This window comes from Rhinoderma darwinii, chromosome 1 (assembly GCF_050947455.1).
Source record: "Rhinoderma darwinii isolate aRhiDar2 chromosome 1, aRhiDar2.hap1, whole genome shotgun sequence".
Lineage (NCBI taxonomy): Eukaryota > Metazoa > Chordata > Amphibia > Anura > Rhinodermatidae > Rhinoderma > Rhinoderma darwinii.
The window spans coordinates 47,763,386-47,780,264 of NC_134687.1; positions in this window are offsets into that span (position 1 = coordinate 47,763,386).

The following is a 16,879-nucleotide window of genomic DNA, read 5'->3' on the forward strand; positions in this document are numbered from 1 at the left end:
TCCAATTCCCATGATTCTTCTCAAAGATATTGCCTATATTTACAGCTGTCTGTATGCCGCTCTACTACAAGGGGTAAGATAGTGCTGTAATTAATCCCTGTCTTCTATTTAGACACCGCTCTGCTGTTTTGCTGATTTAGGCCCCATACACACGACCGTAGATTTTATCCGTAATTCCGGACCCATTCATTCCTATGGCCGAATGACACCTTCCCCTTGATTTATGGGAAGCTGTTCGGGCCGTAGGAAGTTTCCGTAAAAAATAGGACATGTCCTATTTTTTTTTTTATGGACCGTGATCCCAAGCTTTATAATGGGACCATGGCCTGCAAATGCGGATGGCTGTCCGCAGTCGGCCGTGCCCGTAATCACGGACCGTGATTATGGGAACGGTCACATGTATGGAGCATTACTCTGCTGACCAGCATGTGAAACATAATTCCTCCAGGGAGAGGGGGAGCAGTGGAGATAAGAGGCATGTGATGTGTAATAAAGGGAGGTGTAGGAATTCATTCACATCTGCGTGAGGACGCCGTTCATGGGTTAAGTCAGAGGTTTCGGTCAGGGAAACCCGTGAACGGACTCCGAAATCAAACCAATGGTTTCCATTTGTCACCGTTGTGTAAGGGTTCCGTTGTTTTGACAGAATCAAAACCATAGTCGACTGTGCTATTGATTCAGTCAAAACAACGGAAACCTTACAGAACGTTGACAAATGGAAACCATTGGCACCGGATCCGTCACCATTGAAATTAATATCCACTGCTCCCCCCTCCCTGTCTATGGAGGGATCATATATCACATGCTGGTCAGCAGAGTAATGCTCCATGCACGCGACCGTTCCCATAATCACGGTCCATGATTACGGGCACGGCCGGCCGCGGACAGTCATCCGCATTTGCGGGCCATGATCCCATTATAAAGTATAACAGCTCCTTTTTTCCAGACGTGTTTTAGTAAGCGTGTGAACATACCCTTAGTAATAGGGCACCTTCAGAGGTCTCAAAGTCCATGCCTCGATGGGTCAGAGTTTTATTGGTGGCACAATGACAACCTACTGCACAGTAATAAGAAGAAAAACTGCAGTACTCCGATATCCAAACAAGTGAAAGTTTATTCACCAAGCATAAAAGAACAGCAACGTTTCAACCCCTATTGGGTCTTTGTCAAGCTTTTCTACCTTGTTCCCCTCTGGCTGAGAGCTTCTGGTCGTGCTGCTGATTTCTTCTACAATGACAACCTACACCATATTAGGCAGGAGGTCTTAATGTTATGGCTCAATGTTGTATATGGTACATACACATCATAACCACTGACCTTCTCTGAGACCTGCAGTTCCTTGGATGTTCCTCTGGATTTCCTGACAGAATAATGTTAACAGATGAGCCACACTTTCTGGCTGGATGTAACTAAGTCTAACTGTGTTCAATTAGAGGATGCTAATTATCTATTACACCGTGTTCCAAATTATTATGCACATTGGATTTACGTGTCATAAACATTTAATTATTAGTTTTTCAATTAAACTCATGGATGGTATTGTGTCTTAGGGTATGTTCACACGCTGAGAGGCAGTTACGTGTGAAAAGACAGACTGTTAACAGCTGCCTCGTTTCACAAGTAAAAGCTCCTCCTCGTAATTTACGAGGCATCTGAGACGCTCGTAAACCTTGAGCCGTGCTTCATTGATTTCAATGAAGAACGGCTCAAATTACGTGGCAAAGAAGTGCCCTGCACTTCTTTGCCGAGGCAGTAAATTTACGGGTCGTCGTTTGACAGCTGTCAAACGACGACTCGTAAATAACAGGTCGTCTGCACAGTACGTCGGCAAACCCATTCAAATGAATGGGCAGATGTTTGCCGACGTATTGCAGCCCTATTTTCAGACGTAAAACGAGGCATTATACGCCTCGTATACGTCTGAAATTTGGCCGTGTGAACATACCCTTAGGGCTCTTTGGATCATTGTAATCAATCTTGGACACCTGTGACAATTAGTTTGCCAGGTGTGCCCAATCAAAGGAAAACTACTTAAGAAGGACGTTCCACATTATTAAGCAGGCCACAGGTTTCAAGCAATATGGGAAAGAAAAAGGATCTCTCTGCTGCCGAAAAGCGTGAAATAGTGCAATACCTTGGACAAGGTATGAAAACATTGGATATTTCAAGAAAACTTAAGCGTGATCATCGCACTGTGAAAAGATTTGTGGCTATTTCAGAGCACAGACGGGTTCGTTCAGATAAATGCATAATGAGGAAGGTTTCTGCCAGACAAATTAATAGGATTAGGAGACCAGCTGCTAAAATGCCATTGCAAAGCAACAAACAGGTATTTGAAGCCGCTTGTGCCTCTGGAGTCCCGCGAACCTCAAGGTGTAGGATCCTCCAGAGGTTTGCAAGTGTGCATAAAGCTATTATTCGGCCACCCCTAAACAATGCTCACAAGCAGAAACGGTTGCAGTGGGCTCAGAAATACATGAAGACTAATTTTCAAACCGTGTTGTTTACTGATGAGTGCCGTGCAACCCTGGATGGTCCAGATGGATGGAGCAGTGGATGGTTGGTGAATGGCCACCATGTCCCAACAAGGCTGCAACGTCAGCAAAGAGGTGGCGGACTCATGTTTTGGGCTGGAAACATGGGGAGAGAGCTGGTAGGCCCCTTTAGGGTCCCTGACGGTGTGAAAATTACCTCTGCAAAGTACATCGAGTTTATGACTGACCACTTTCTTCCGTGGTACAAAAAGAAGAGCCGTGCCTTCCGTAGCAAAATGATCTTCATGCATGACAATGCACCATCTCATGCTGCAAAGAATACCTCTGTATCATTGGCTGCTATTGGCATAAAAGGAGAGAATCTCATGGTGTGGCCCCCATGTTCCCCTGACCTCAACCCTATTGAGAACCTTTGGAGCATCCTCAAGCAAAATATCTATGAGGGTGGGAGGCAGTTCACATCAAAACAGAAGCTCTGGGAGGCTATTCTGACATCCTGCCAGGATATTCAAGCAGAAACTGTCCAAATACTCACAAATTCAATGGATGCAAGAATTGTGAAGGTGATATCAGAGAAGGGGTCCTATGTTAACATGTAACTTGGCCTGCTAAGTTTTTTTTTATTGAAAGAGCTTTTGATTTCTGTAAATATGACCTGATGATGCTGCAAATTCAACAAATTACCATTTTAGTTCTCTTTACAACCTTTAAAATGTTTTGATCTCTGTTGTGCATAATAATTTGAAACAGTGCATTTTGAGTTTTTTACTTCTAAAAAAAAATCTGTTATCATCAGGAGATTTGTTCAATAAAATTTGCATTATGCTCCAACGGTTGATGGCTTGAAGATTATACTGACTGTCATTTGCATCGACTATTTAGGAAAATCAGCGAAAAATAACATTTGCATAATAATTTGGAACGCGGTGTATATTAGGTCAGTTACCTGGCTAAAGGGGCAGTTAGTTTTTCACCCGTGTGCTACAGGTGTTGGATAGCTTTGTCGCATATATAAATGCTGTAATGATTCTTCAACTCTGTATTTATGCATGTTCGCTATGAAATAATATAATATTTACTTCAAGGATTAGGAATCAAATCTAATAGGAGACTTTTTTTTTTTATATGCAGCACCGTATACCAAATAAAAAAGGGAACAGGTTACAATCAGTAACAACGTTATATGTAAGCAGAACCTTCTTCTAAAATGTATTTTCTCCTCATCTACCTCTGCTGTGTACACATATTTATTATTAAGAAGGGAGAGTGAGTAGACATCTGGAAGATCTTTTAAATAATACAATCATTTTTGTGAATGCGGATGACTGTCCACGGCCGGCCGTGCCCGTAATCACGGACCGTGATTATGGGAACGGTCGCGTGCATGGAGCATTACTCTGCTGACCAGCATGTGAAACATGATCCCTCCAGAGACAGGGAGGGTGGAGAAGTGGAGATAAGAGGCATGTGATGTGTAATGCAGGGCGGTGTAAGACTTAATTCACATCTGCGACAGGACTCCGTTCATGGGTTAGTCAGAGGTTTCGGTCAGGGGAACCCGTGAACAGAATCCGAAATCAAACCATAGGTATCCGTTTGCATCACCATTCATTTCAATGGTGACTGATCCGGTGCAAATTGTTTCCGTTTGTCACCGTTGTGTAAGGGTTCTGTGGTTTTGACAGAATAAAAACCATAGTTGACTGCGCTATTGATTCAGTCAAAACAACGGAAACATTACAGAACGGTGACAACTGTGTGAGAACCTCACACAAGCACGAGATAAACACCAGGAACATGGTCATGTGACTGCATGCGAGACTGGCTTAGGCTACATTCACACAAGAGTGAAAAATGGCCGTGCGATGGCTGGGTTTTGTTTTTTTAATGGACGTCACACGGCCGTTTTCAGAACAATGAAGTTCTATGGTGTTATTCACACAGCCGTTTAACAGCCTGTGAATACTGGCAGTAAAAAAAAATAGAACATTTTTATTTTTAGCAGTTTTGACAGCCCAACGGCCCCAAGAGAAGTCCATGGATCAGTTTCTAATGCCAATTTTTCAGAAATCAATCCTTGTCCGCTAAAAACTGATCCTGACCCTTACAAGAGGAATTCCCGAGCACAGCACTACTTCAGGAGATGAGCCCAGGGAAGCCCTTGACGTCACTCTCCATATATGGACAGTGACGTCAGGGGCTCCTCCAGGAGCAGAATATCTGACCAGAGCGTTGACAACACTCCGGCCAGGGATTCTGCACCTGGAGAGAGCCCCAATGGCACTATCTACAGGGCAGGGTGTGGGTGGCATTATATTCATGAGCACTATGTATGGCACTATGTGGACACTGGCACTATCTACAGTAGGCACTCTGGTACTTAGAGCTTCAATGCCCCTGTAGATAGTACCCACAATCTACATGTGCACTGTGGCATTTTCAAGGAGTTGGGACAAAAACAACAACAAAAAAAACCCTGACAGATGAAATCCATCCATTTTTTTTTAACGGCCATTAAAAACGGATGGCAAACTGCCATTAAAAACGGTCAGACAGACTTGAAATGGATGAAAACAGTTGATCACTTTTTAATGGCCATTTTTTCACTGTCGTGTGTAATGATGGGGTAGGGAGACAGACAGGTGAGCCATAATCTACCCGCCACTCAGTCCCTGCCTACTTGCAACGACCCGCCCTAGACAACGGGGTACAACTGGGCAACGGTCCCTACACTCAATAGGTGCACGACAGACAAACAGACAAGGGTACAAAGAAGCCGGGGAAATGGGGAAGTTGCCCACGGGAACACCGTGAGCAACAAGCGAGGTGAACGAGCCGAGTCAAACCAGGAGAAGAGCGAGGTACAAAACGCAGAGCAGAAGAGTGGTCAGTAAGCCGAGGTCAATAACAAGCAGAGGGTAAGTAGTTCAAGAAGCTGCAGCAGGGCCAGGAAACCAGCAGAGAAGAATCACAAGCAAAGGAGGAACAGGAAAGGCAGGTATAAATAGACAGAGGGCGGGAGCTAGCTCCGTCTGGCCAGGCTGTGATAGGCTCTCCCACTCCTAAGTCTGCCATCCTGAGTGGTGGAAGATGGAGTCAGTCTCACAGACATAGAAGCAGGTGCAGACTGATTACCTATGGGCGTTGACACAGAAGCTGTGTCTGGCAGATCCTTTACACGTGTGAATATAACCTTACCGAGGCATTTCAGCTACAGACAGCACATTAGGAAGTGATTAAAAATTATGTGCAGATGGTTTACCTGCAGTAAAGTTAGGCCCCATGCACACGAACGTGCTTTTGCAACCGCAATTCCCCCGAAAATCCACGGGAGAATTTGCGGCCCCATTAATTTCAATGGGCCCATGCACACGAGATTTACAGGCGGCTCGCGGGTGACGCTCTGCGTCCAGTCGACCCGAAAATCACGGCCGTGCATATGGCTATGGTCGTGTGCATGAGGCCTTAAAGGTTGGTTTACCTGCAGTAAAGTTAGGCCCCATGCACACGAACGTGCTTTTTCAGCCGCAATTCCCCCCGAAAATCCACGGGAGAATTGCGGCCCCATTAATTTCAATGGGCCCATGTACACGACCGTGGTTTCCACGGTCCGTGCATGGCCCAGGAGCCTGGACCGCAAAAAAACGGACATGTCCAGGCTCATAGAAAATAATGCACGTAATTTGCTTACGGCTCGCGGGTGACGCTCTGCGGCCGGCCGACCCGAACATCACGGCCGTGCATATGGCTATGGTCATGTGCATGAGACCTTAAAGGTTGGAAAACCTCTTTAAGACAATCAGCAGAAGAAGGAAACACAAGAAGATCCTCAGTTCTGTCCAAGTCAACCAATTGTGTAATATAAAAGTGCATTTTGAATGGCATATGGGCAGGACATTGCACAGACATACTACCGGGGCTTCAATGTGCACATATATAGGAATATCACATCACCAAAGAATCAGTGATCTCATTTGTGGCTGGATGGTGGCTGGTCCAGTACCTTCTGTTGGTGCCCCCTCCCTCATATGGCCTACCGTCGTACCGTGTACAAATAACTATACCATATACTCAACAGAATGAAAGGGTTATTTGTTTAAATAACGCTATACACTGCAAAATAATAAACTGTACAGTCCCTACATAGCAGTGCCACACTGTGCCTAAGTACATACCACCACACAGTGCTTAAATACCAAATATACGATGACCAAGTAACAGCTCTCTACCTAAAATCATCAAATAACAGTAGTATACAATGTCTAAATAATACTGCTACAGTTATATAACACGTTTTGATGTCGTCACAAGCTCTGAACCAGATCATTAGTGGAACCCCCTTCACTAGGAACCGCTGACGCACCCTATACGACAGTGCCTCAATTCGTTATAGCAAAAGAAAAGAGTGTTTTTTCTGAAGCTACAGAAACTGGGGACAGTATCCAGATATCATTAGTGCACTCTCCATTATAATATACACGGAGCCGAATCTAGTAAGAATATGGGTATGTTCACACGGCGGGGGTCCGTAACGGCTGAAATTACGGGGATGTTTCAGCCTGAAAACATCCCCGTAATTTCAGCCGTACCGGCATGTGCAGGCGCTTGAACGCCGCGTCACTTACGGCCGTAATTAGCGCTGCTATTCATTGGAGTCAATGAATAGCGGCTCCAATTACGGCCAAAGAAGTGACAGGTCACTTCTTCTACGCGGGCGTCTATTTACGCGCCGTCATTTGACAGCGGCGCGTAAATATACGCCTCGTGTGAACAGACAAACGTCTGCCCATTGCTTTCAATGGGCAGATGTTTGTCAGCGCTATTGAGGCGCTATTTTCAGACGTAATTCGGGGCAAAAACGCCCGAATTACGTCCGTAAATAGGCCGTGTGAACATACCCTATGACTAAACTCTTCCTTTTCTAGTCATTAAGGAGGTATTTCAATGCTTCCTCATTGCTATTTCTATTCTTCATCCATCACTTACAAGCACGACACCTAAGAGAAGTCATATAAAATAACAGAAACCTGTTTAGATATGAAAATGAATATTTATGATCATTTCTCTTCCTTTACAGTAATTTTAGATGTTAGAGTTACCTTTGAAATGAAGCGGAAAGTCTTCTTTAATATATTTAGTTGATATTGATTTTACAAATGGCAGGATTTGCCCTTTATACTGTGAGAATTAAAATGAAAACTTAGAAATAGATTTTAAAGAGAACACAAAGCAGATCCGAGACAAAGAAAGGTCTTTAAAAAAAAAAAAAAAAGGGTAACTTTATGGAACACTAGTGCCACCTAGTGGAATAGACACAATACGTGCGCGACAAGTGGAACCTTTGTAACTATGGCTCTTGAAAGCAAATTTCCAGAATCTTAGTTTTTATGTATTTCCAATTGCTAATATAGCACTAACATATTCTCAAGCACACACTGGGGTCTTTACATAGTAGTGTCCTGTGCGGTCACACGGGTTGCATCACCTTCCACTATTAAACCGGCTCGGGCAGCGAGACCTTGCTAACTCAATTCCGGATGTGGTGCACAAACCTACGGAAAAGACAATTGCACAAGATGCAGCCACATTACCTAGTTTGTTGATTGGACAACCTTAGTTGTACACTGTATGATTGTTATTTGATACTATATGGTACGCCATAAGGGGGAAGGGCATCCATAGAAGTTACTGCACAGGGCACCAACCAATCTAGAGCCAGCAATGACACATTTTAACGTGCCTTGGGCCCACCAGAGAGAACTATTCTGAGGACCTACCCTTAATCTATAAAGAACATGCCGGCTTTTAATTCCATCTTAAATAACACGGTTATCATTGTGCACAAGTCAGATCTTTATAACATTCTAAAAATCAACCCAAAAGAATTGCCCCGTAGCAGCAAATCATGGACTGAAATGTCTAGACCGGAATTGCTGCATATGTATCCAAAAACTGTCCCACACACATTTACTATGCATAAAACCAGGGTTTGTAAGCGGGCGTATAGAAGGGGCCTTGTCGCCTCCAGCCCCCTTTATAACAGCTCCCTCCCTGCTTCGTAATTTAGCACTTCACACATCTTTCAATCTTTGAATCGGGGCGACTGTCCACGACGGGTACTCCACCCGTATTTCAGGAACAACATACCTGGTTTAGCTTATAAGAGAAGAGGACAAGTTTCACTGTCACTGGTAAAATGCCCAACTCTTGGCCCCGAGACTCAAGCCCTTTTAACTTTGTTAAGGCTCTACCCTCCTCATGGTCCCACTTATGCATCTCAGATGTTAAAGCATTGGTGGGGGAACGTCTGGCCCGTGAGGTTATTTGGTCTGGCCCATCCTCACTCAGTCCGCGCTGCCGCCGCGTCATTCACTACTTGACTCAGTCCGCCCTACTCACTCACATTAGTAGGGGGAGGAGGGCGGGCAGAGCAAGGTATGGCGGCGGCGGTCTGAGTAAGGTCAGTGCGTGCCGGCCACGGAGCGGACCACTCTGGTCACCTGACCTCACATCAGTGACATGAGGTCAGGTGACCGGACTGGTCCACTCCCGGGCTGGCACAGTCCAGTCATCTGACCTGAGTCACTTGACATCACGTCAGTGACGTGTGGTCTGGTGACTGGACTACTCCAGTCACAGCATGCACCGACCTCACTGACGGCCGCCGTGTCATTTTCTGCTTGGAGCCAAGTATGGAGGTGGTCTAAGTGAGGTCGGTGCGCGCCGGCCCAGGAGTGGTCCAGTCGGGTGACTGGACTGTTCCACTCCCGGTCGGGCACGCACTGACGTCCTCATCCAGACCGCCGCATCCTCATTCACTAGTAGTGAATAAAAGTACTTGCACCCCAGGAATATCACTGCCCGGGACCTTAAAGAGGCTCTGTCACCACATTATAAGTGCCCTATCTTGTACATAATGTGATCGGCGCTGTAATGTAGATTACAGCAGTGTTTTTTATTTAGAAAAACGATCATTTTTGACGGAGTTATGACCTATATTAGCTTTATGCTAATTAGTTTCTTAATGGACAACTGCGTGTTTTTACTTTTTGACCAAGTGGGCGTTATGGAGAGAAGTGTATGATGCTGACCAATCAGTGACCAATCAGTGTCAATCACTTCTCTCCATTCATTTACACAGCACATAGCGATATAGCCAGGGGCGTAACTAGGAAAGACTGGGCCCCATAGCAAACTTTTGACTGGGGCCCCCCCTCCCCTGGGTGTCACACAACCCCCCCCCCCTTGTAGATAGTGCCATTTTTACAGCCCCCGCTGTAGATGACGCCATACAGCCCCCCTGTAGGGAACACCATACAGCCCCCCCTGCAGGGAACGCCATACAGCCACCCCCCCCCTGTAGGGAACGCCATACAGCCACCCCCCCTGTAGGGAACGCCATACAGCCACCCCCTGTAGGGAACGCCATACAGCCACCCCCCCTGTAGGGAACGCCATACAGCCACCCCCCCCCCCCCCCCCGTAGGGAACGCCATACAGCGTCCCCCCTCCCAACAAAAATGTGACCTACAGTGTGTCCTACAAAATACATGTATCCCCTCTCCACAGGATCTCCACAGGACAGGGGATACATGAGTGATCGCTGTCAGCGATAGGGAGAACGGGGGACTGAAAGTCCCCTGAACTTCTCCATGACTAACCTCTGACTTCCGGCGTCTGCGCAGCTCAATAAAAATGAAAGGAGCGCTGGTCACGCATGCGCACAAGCACGACCGGCGCTCCATTCATTTCTACGGAGAAGCCGACATAGACCCCGGAAGTCTGAGGTTTGTGATGGAGAACTTCAGGGGACTTTCAGTCCCCCGTTCTCCCTATCGCTTCCAACGATCACGCATGTATCCCCTGTCCTGTGGATGTCCTGTGGAGAGGGGATACATGTCCTGTGGAGATCCTGTGGAGAGGGGATACATGTCCTGTGGAGAGGGGATACATGTCCTGTGGAGATCCTGTGGAGAGGGGGATACATGTCCTGTGGAGATCCTGTGGAGAGGGGGATACATGTCCTGTGGAGAGGGGATACATGTCCTGTGGAGATCCTGTGGAGAGGGGATACATGTCCTGTGGAGAGGGGGGGGGGATACGTCTTTTGCTCTATTTTGCGCCTTCAGGACCAGACACCGTTTAGCCATTTTTAGCACGTGTTAGTTAAATGGCTATAACGTTTTTATTTGTTGGGCTAACGACATGATTTTTACGACGTTTTTTTCCGTAGACAATGCAGGTTTCTTTTTTTATCGTTTTTATACACACCTTTTTTGCTATTTTAGAATTTTTATTCATAAAGTTTCAAAATAATAGTAAAAAAAATAAGCTTTTTTACGTTTGAGCTATTTGTTTTTGGTAATATAGTTTTACCCTAAAATAGACCTTTTATTTGTGATCGTCATTGTCTACCGTAAATTTTTATATATTACATGTCTATATTAGCGTAATTGGGTCAGTGCTAGCGTTACAACAATGATTGGCGGAGGGAACGTTTTTTTTTTGGGGTGGGTATTTTATGTGTATTTATTATTTACATTTTTTTTGCACTTTATTATTTTTTTATTACTATGGTCTGTTCCTCAAAGGTCAAAAAAGACCTTTGGGGAACTTTATATATTTTTTTTTCTTTCTTTTACACCATGTTTTTCCACTGTAACTGGAGCTGCACAGCAGCCCCAGTTACAGGTGAAATCAGCCCTCTCATAGTGACGATTGTCACTAATAGGGCTGTGCTGGGTCTAGTAAGACCCAGCAGCAGTCTGCCACTAACGGTACCCGGTGATCATGTGACCAGTCACATGATCACCGGGAGGAATAGAGACGGCGCCGCTGCTGCTGTCTCTATTCCTGTACACAGCGCGCATTCAGCGCTGTGTACAAGTCATCAGAGAAGACAGAAGCAGCGAAAGCTGCTTCTGTCTTCTCCTCAGGGTCCCCGGCAGTCACTGACAGCCGGAGACCCGACATTCAGCTGCCCGATCGCGCGGGCAGCAAGTTAAAACCCGAGCCGTAGAAAGTCTATGGCTCGGGTTTTAAGGACCCGTCCCTGACCGCTGGCCGTAAAAATACAGCCAGCGGTCGGGAACCAGTTAGTGGCAGAGCGGGGAGATACCTCCCCGCTCTGCCGTAGTGATCAGTGGCGTCCCGCTGTAGCAGCCATAGCGGCTGCTAGCGGAGCCTCCGGCCATGGTGGGGGCCCGTGCTGGCGGGCGACACGGGCCCCCTCATGCCGCGGGCCCCGTAGCAGCCGCTACTGCTGCTACGGCGGTAGTTACGCCACTGGATATAGCTATATCACTATGTGCAGCCACATAAACACACTATAACGTTACTGAAGTGTCCTGACAGTGAATATACATTACCTCCAGCCAGGACGTCATGTGTCTTCAGAATCCTGACATTTCTGTCGCGTCTGTGTGATATTTATAGCAAGGCAAGTGTAATCCCGTTTTAAATGACATCGTAATCTCGCGAGATTACGCTTGCCTTGCTGTAAATACTACAATTCAAAAAGTGAAACTCATAGGCTGGGTTCACACTGAGTATTTTGACGCGGAAACCGCTCCGTAAAATCGTCAAAAATGGCCCGAAAATGCCTCCCATTGATTTCAATCGCAGACAAGGGCAGTTTTGTCCCGCAAGCGGTAAAACCGCCTCGCGGGAAAAAGAAGCGACATGCCCTATCTTCGGGCATTAAGCCTCTGACCTCCAATTGACATCAATGGGAGGCAGAGAAAGCATATTTCGCTGCATTTTATGTCTGCGGCGCTCAATAGCGCGAAAATCGGCGTGCAGGGAGAGGAAAATCTGCCTCAAACTTCCAAACAGAATTTTGAGGCAGAAATTCCGCCTGCAAAAAACTCTATGTGAACATAGCCATATAGTGATTTATTTCCAGCATTTTTTTTCTTTTAATGTTGATGAGTATGACTGAGGGTATGTTCACACGCTTAGCAAAAAACATCTGAAAATACAGAGCTGTTTTCAAGGGAAAACAGCCTCTGATTTTTAGGCATTTTTGAAGCTGAAAATGAAGCTTCTTTTAATTTGGAGCTACTTTTGAGGCTTCTTTTGAGGCGTTTTTTGAGGCGTTTTTCAGTGTTCTGGTATGTTCACACGACCTCTTTTCAGACGTAATGGAGGCGTTTTACGCCTCGATTTACGCCTGAAAAGACGGCTCCAATACGTCGGCAAACATCTGCCCATTACTTTCAATGGGTCTTACGATGTTCTGTGCAGACGAGCTGTCATTTTACGTGTCGCTGTCAAAAGACGGCGCGTAAAATTACGGCCGCCTCAAAGAAGTGCAGGACACTTCTTGGGACGTAATTGGAGCCGTTTTTCATTGACTCCAATGAAATCCAGCTCCAATTACATCCGTAATGGACGCCGCGAAAAACGCGCACTTGTAAAAACTTCTTAAATTCTGGAGCTGTTTTCTCCTGAAAACAGCTCTGTAATTTCAGACGTATTTGGAGTTGTCGTGTGCACATACCCTTCAGTGGAAAATCAGCTCCAAAAAACGCCTCAAGAAGTGATATGCTACTTCTTTTTACGGAGCGTCTTTTTACGCTCCGTTTTTTAAAACATAGACGGAAAAAGACGGTATGAACTAAATGCTGTTTTTCCCATTGATTTGAATGGGCAGATGTTTGTAAGGCTGGGTTCACACAACCTATTTTCAGACGTAAACAAGGCGTATTATGCCTCGTTTTACGCCTGAAAATAGGGCTACAATACGTCGGCAAACATCTGCCCATTCATTTGAATGGGTTTGCCGACGTACTGTGCAGACGACCTGTCATTTACGCGTCGTCGTTTGACAGCTGTCAAACGACGACGCGTAAAATGACTGCCTCGTCAAAGAAGTGCAGGACACTTCTTTGCAACGTAATTTGAGCCGTTCTTCATTGAAGTCAATGAAGAGCAGCTCAAGATTACAAACGTCAAAGACACCTCGCAAAATTCGAGGAGGAGCTTTTACGTCTGAAACGAGGCAGCTGTTTTCTCCTGAAAACAGTCTGTCTTTTCAGACGTAAAAGCCTCTTATCGTGTGCACATACCATAAGCGTTCAGCTTCCGTTTTTTCAGGCATTCGAGGCGTAAACGCCCCAAAATAAGCCTCAAACCATTGCTTGTGAACATAGGTATGTTGACACTCAAACTCAAAAATGTCTGAAAATACTGAGCTTTTTCCACGGGGAAAACAGCTCCTGATTTTCAGACGTTTTTTAAGCCACTCGCGATTTTCGCGGCGTTTTTTTATGGCCGTTTTTGGAGCTGTTTTCTATAGAGTCAATGAAAAGTGGCTCCAAAAACGTCTCAGGAAGGGACATGCACTTCTTTTTTGCAGCCGATTTTTTACGCGCCCGTTTTAGTCATTGATATCAATGGGCAGATGTTCGGGGGCGTTCTGCATTTGATTTTTTGGCCGTTTTTCGAGCGTTTACGGCCTGAAAAACGGCCGAAAATAAGCTGTGTGAACATACCCTAAGGGTATGTTCACACACACTATTTACGGACGTAATTCAGGCGTTTTTTGCTGGAATTACGGACGAAAATACGGCTTGAAAGCGTCGGCAAACATCTGCCCATTCATTTGAATGGGTTTTACGATGTACTGTGCAGACGGTCATTTTTTTGTAAAAAAGACGACCGCGTCAAAGAAGTGCATGTCACTTCTTGGGACGTAATTGGAGCCGTTTTCCATTGACTCCATAGAAAAACAATTACGTCCATAATGGACGCTGCGAAAAACGCCTGTACATGCCATTACGTCTGAAATTCAGGAGCCGTTTTCCCTGAAAACAGCTCCGTAATTTCAGCCGTAACGGACGTGTACGTGTAAACATACCCTAACAGTTAATGAAAACTAAAAATTTAGTGTCTCAGAAAATTAGAATATTATATAAGCCCAATTTCAAAAATGATTTTTAATACCGAAATGTTGGCCTACTGAAACGTATTTACAGTATCTGCTCTCAATACTTGGTCGGGGCTCCTTTTGCATGAATTACTGCATCAATGCAGCGTGGCATGGAGTCGATCAGCGTGTGGCACTGCTCAGGTGTTATCAATGCGGCGTGGCATGGAGGCGATTAGCCTGTGGCACTGCTGAGGTGTTATCAATGCGGTGTGGCATGGAGGCGATCAGCCTGTGGCACTGCTGAGGTGTTATCAATGCGGTGTGGCATGGAGGCGATCAGCCTGTGGCACTGCTGAGGTGTTATCAATGCGGCGTGGCATGGAGGGGATCAGCCTGTGGCACTGCTGAGGTGTTATCAATGTGGCGTGGCGTGGCATGGAGGTGATCAGCCTGTGGCACTGCTGAGGTGTAATGGAAGCCCAGGTTGCTTTGATATCGGCCTTCAGCTCGTCTGCATTGTTGGGTCTGATGTTTCATCTTCCTCCTGACAATACCCGGTAGATTCTCTATTTGGTTTAGGTCAGGCGAGTTTGCTGGCCAATCAAGCGCAGTGATACTGTGGTTAGTAAACCAGGTATTGGTACTTTTGGCAGTGTGGGCAGGTGCCAAGTCCTGCTGGAAAATGAAATCCGCATCTCCATAAAGCTTGTCAGCAGAGGGAAGCATGAAGTGATGGAAAATTTCCTGGTAGACGCTGCGCTGACTCTGGACTTGATATAACACTGTTACCATAATCATCAACATTAAAAGAAAAAATGCTGGAAATAGATCATTCTGTGTGTAATGAATCTATAGAATATATGAGTTTTTACTTTTTGATGATATTCTAATTCATTGAAAAGGACTAGTGTGTCATCCGTGTATGTGATTTTCGTGCAGCCGCCATCATAGAGATGAGGCTAGTCGACGCCCGTCACTGTCCAAAGTGCTGAAAGAGCTAACTGATCGGCAGTAACTCTTTCAGCACCCTCTACAGTGAATGCCGAACACAATATACAGCAACCTGTTAAAAAAAAGAAAAAGTTCGTACTTACCGAGATCTGCCCTCCCGGCCGTTGCCTTGGTGACGCATCCTTGGTGACGCGCCTCTCTTGACATCGGGCCCCACCTCCCTGGATGACGCGGCAGTCCATGTGACCGCTGCAGCCTGTGCTTGGCCTGTGATTGGCTGCAGCTGTCACTTGGACTGAATTGTCATCCCGGGAGGTCAGACTGGAGGAAGAAGCCGGGAGTTATCGGTAAGTCAGAACTTCGTTTTTTTTTACAGGTTCATGTTTATTGGGATCGGTAGTCACTGTCCATGGTGCTGAAACATTTTAACTCTTTCAGCACCCTGGACAGTGACTATGTCCTGACGTTGCGTACCGGACATTTTTTTTGCCGGGTTCGGCCAAAACGAACCCGGTGAAGTTCGGTTCGCTTGTCCGGGTTCGCTCATCTCAAAGACACTCCGTTTGGATGTTCGGAAACAGAAAAGCACGTGGTGCTTTTCTGTTTACATTCATCCTTTTGACAGCTGGTGCGCTGTTTCAGTCGGTTCGCACGGAAGTGCTTCCGTGCAACCTGCGTGGTTTTCACGCACCCATTGACTTCAATGGGTGCGTGATGCGCGAAATACGCAGAGTTATTGAACCTGTCGCGTTTTGTACGCAGCGAACAAACGCTGCGCAAAAAGCACGGACTGTCTGTACTGCCCCATAGACTTGTATTGGTCGATGCGTGGCGCGTGAAAACCACGCGGCCCGCACGGACCGAATACACACTCGTGTGAATCCCCCCTTACTCTGACTGGCATAATACACTGCAATAAAAAAGTGGAACTAAAGAAAAAGGTAATTAAAATATTTAAGAAGGTTAGTGAATTAAAAAAAAAAGAAGAAACACGAACAAAAAAAGATATATTTTCCAAATTAAAAATGCATTATGTAAAAAACGAACACATAATTGGTGTAACCACAAACTATAAAATTATCATATTATTTAACTCGCATGGTGAGCACCAATAAAAAAAAAACACACACACGCACAGACACTATTTCCTTTATGAACAAAAAACAAAGTGAGCAAAAAGTAAATTGTTCAATAAAATGGCATTAATGAAAACATACCTCCCAACTTTTGAATTCGGAAAAGAGGGACATTTTTAAGCCACGCGCCCTAACCATGCCCAATATTCTGCATAAACACATCAAAGCACGGCCAGATCCTTCTGCAAATAACGCGCGCACATTCTCACTGCGGATCTCTAGACTGTCTGGATATTACAGATATTATGGATCCGGTTATATCGTCTTTGTGTTACTTTTCCTATCTTGGGTATAACATTTCCTCATCACAGCGGCAGCTGCAGGACAAACCAAAAGGCTGAGAACAATGAAAATCAAGAGGGAGACCCTATGGTGGATGACTTTTCAATTGACAGGTAGCAGAGTTACATGATGGGGATTTTTTT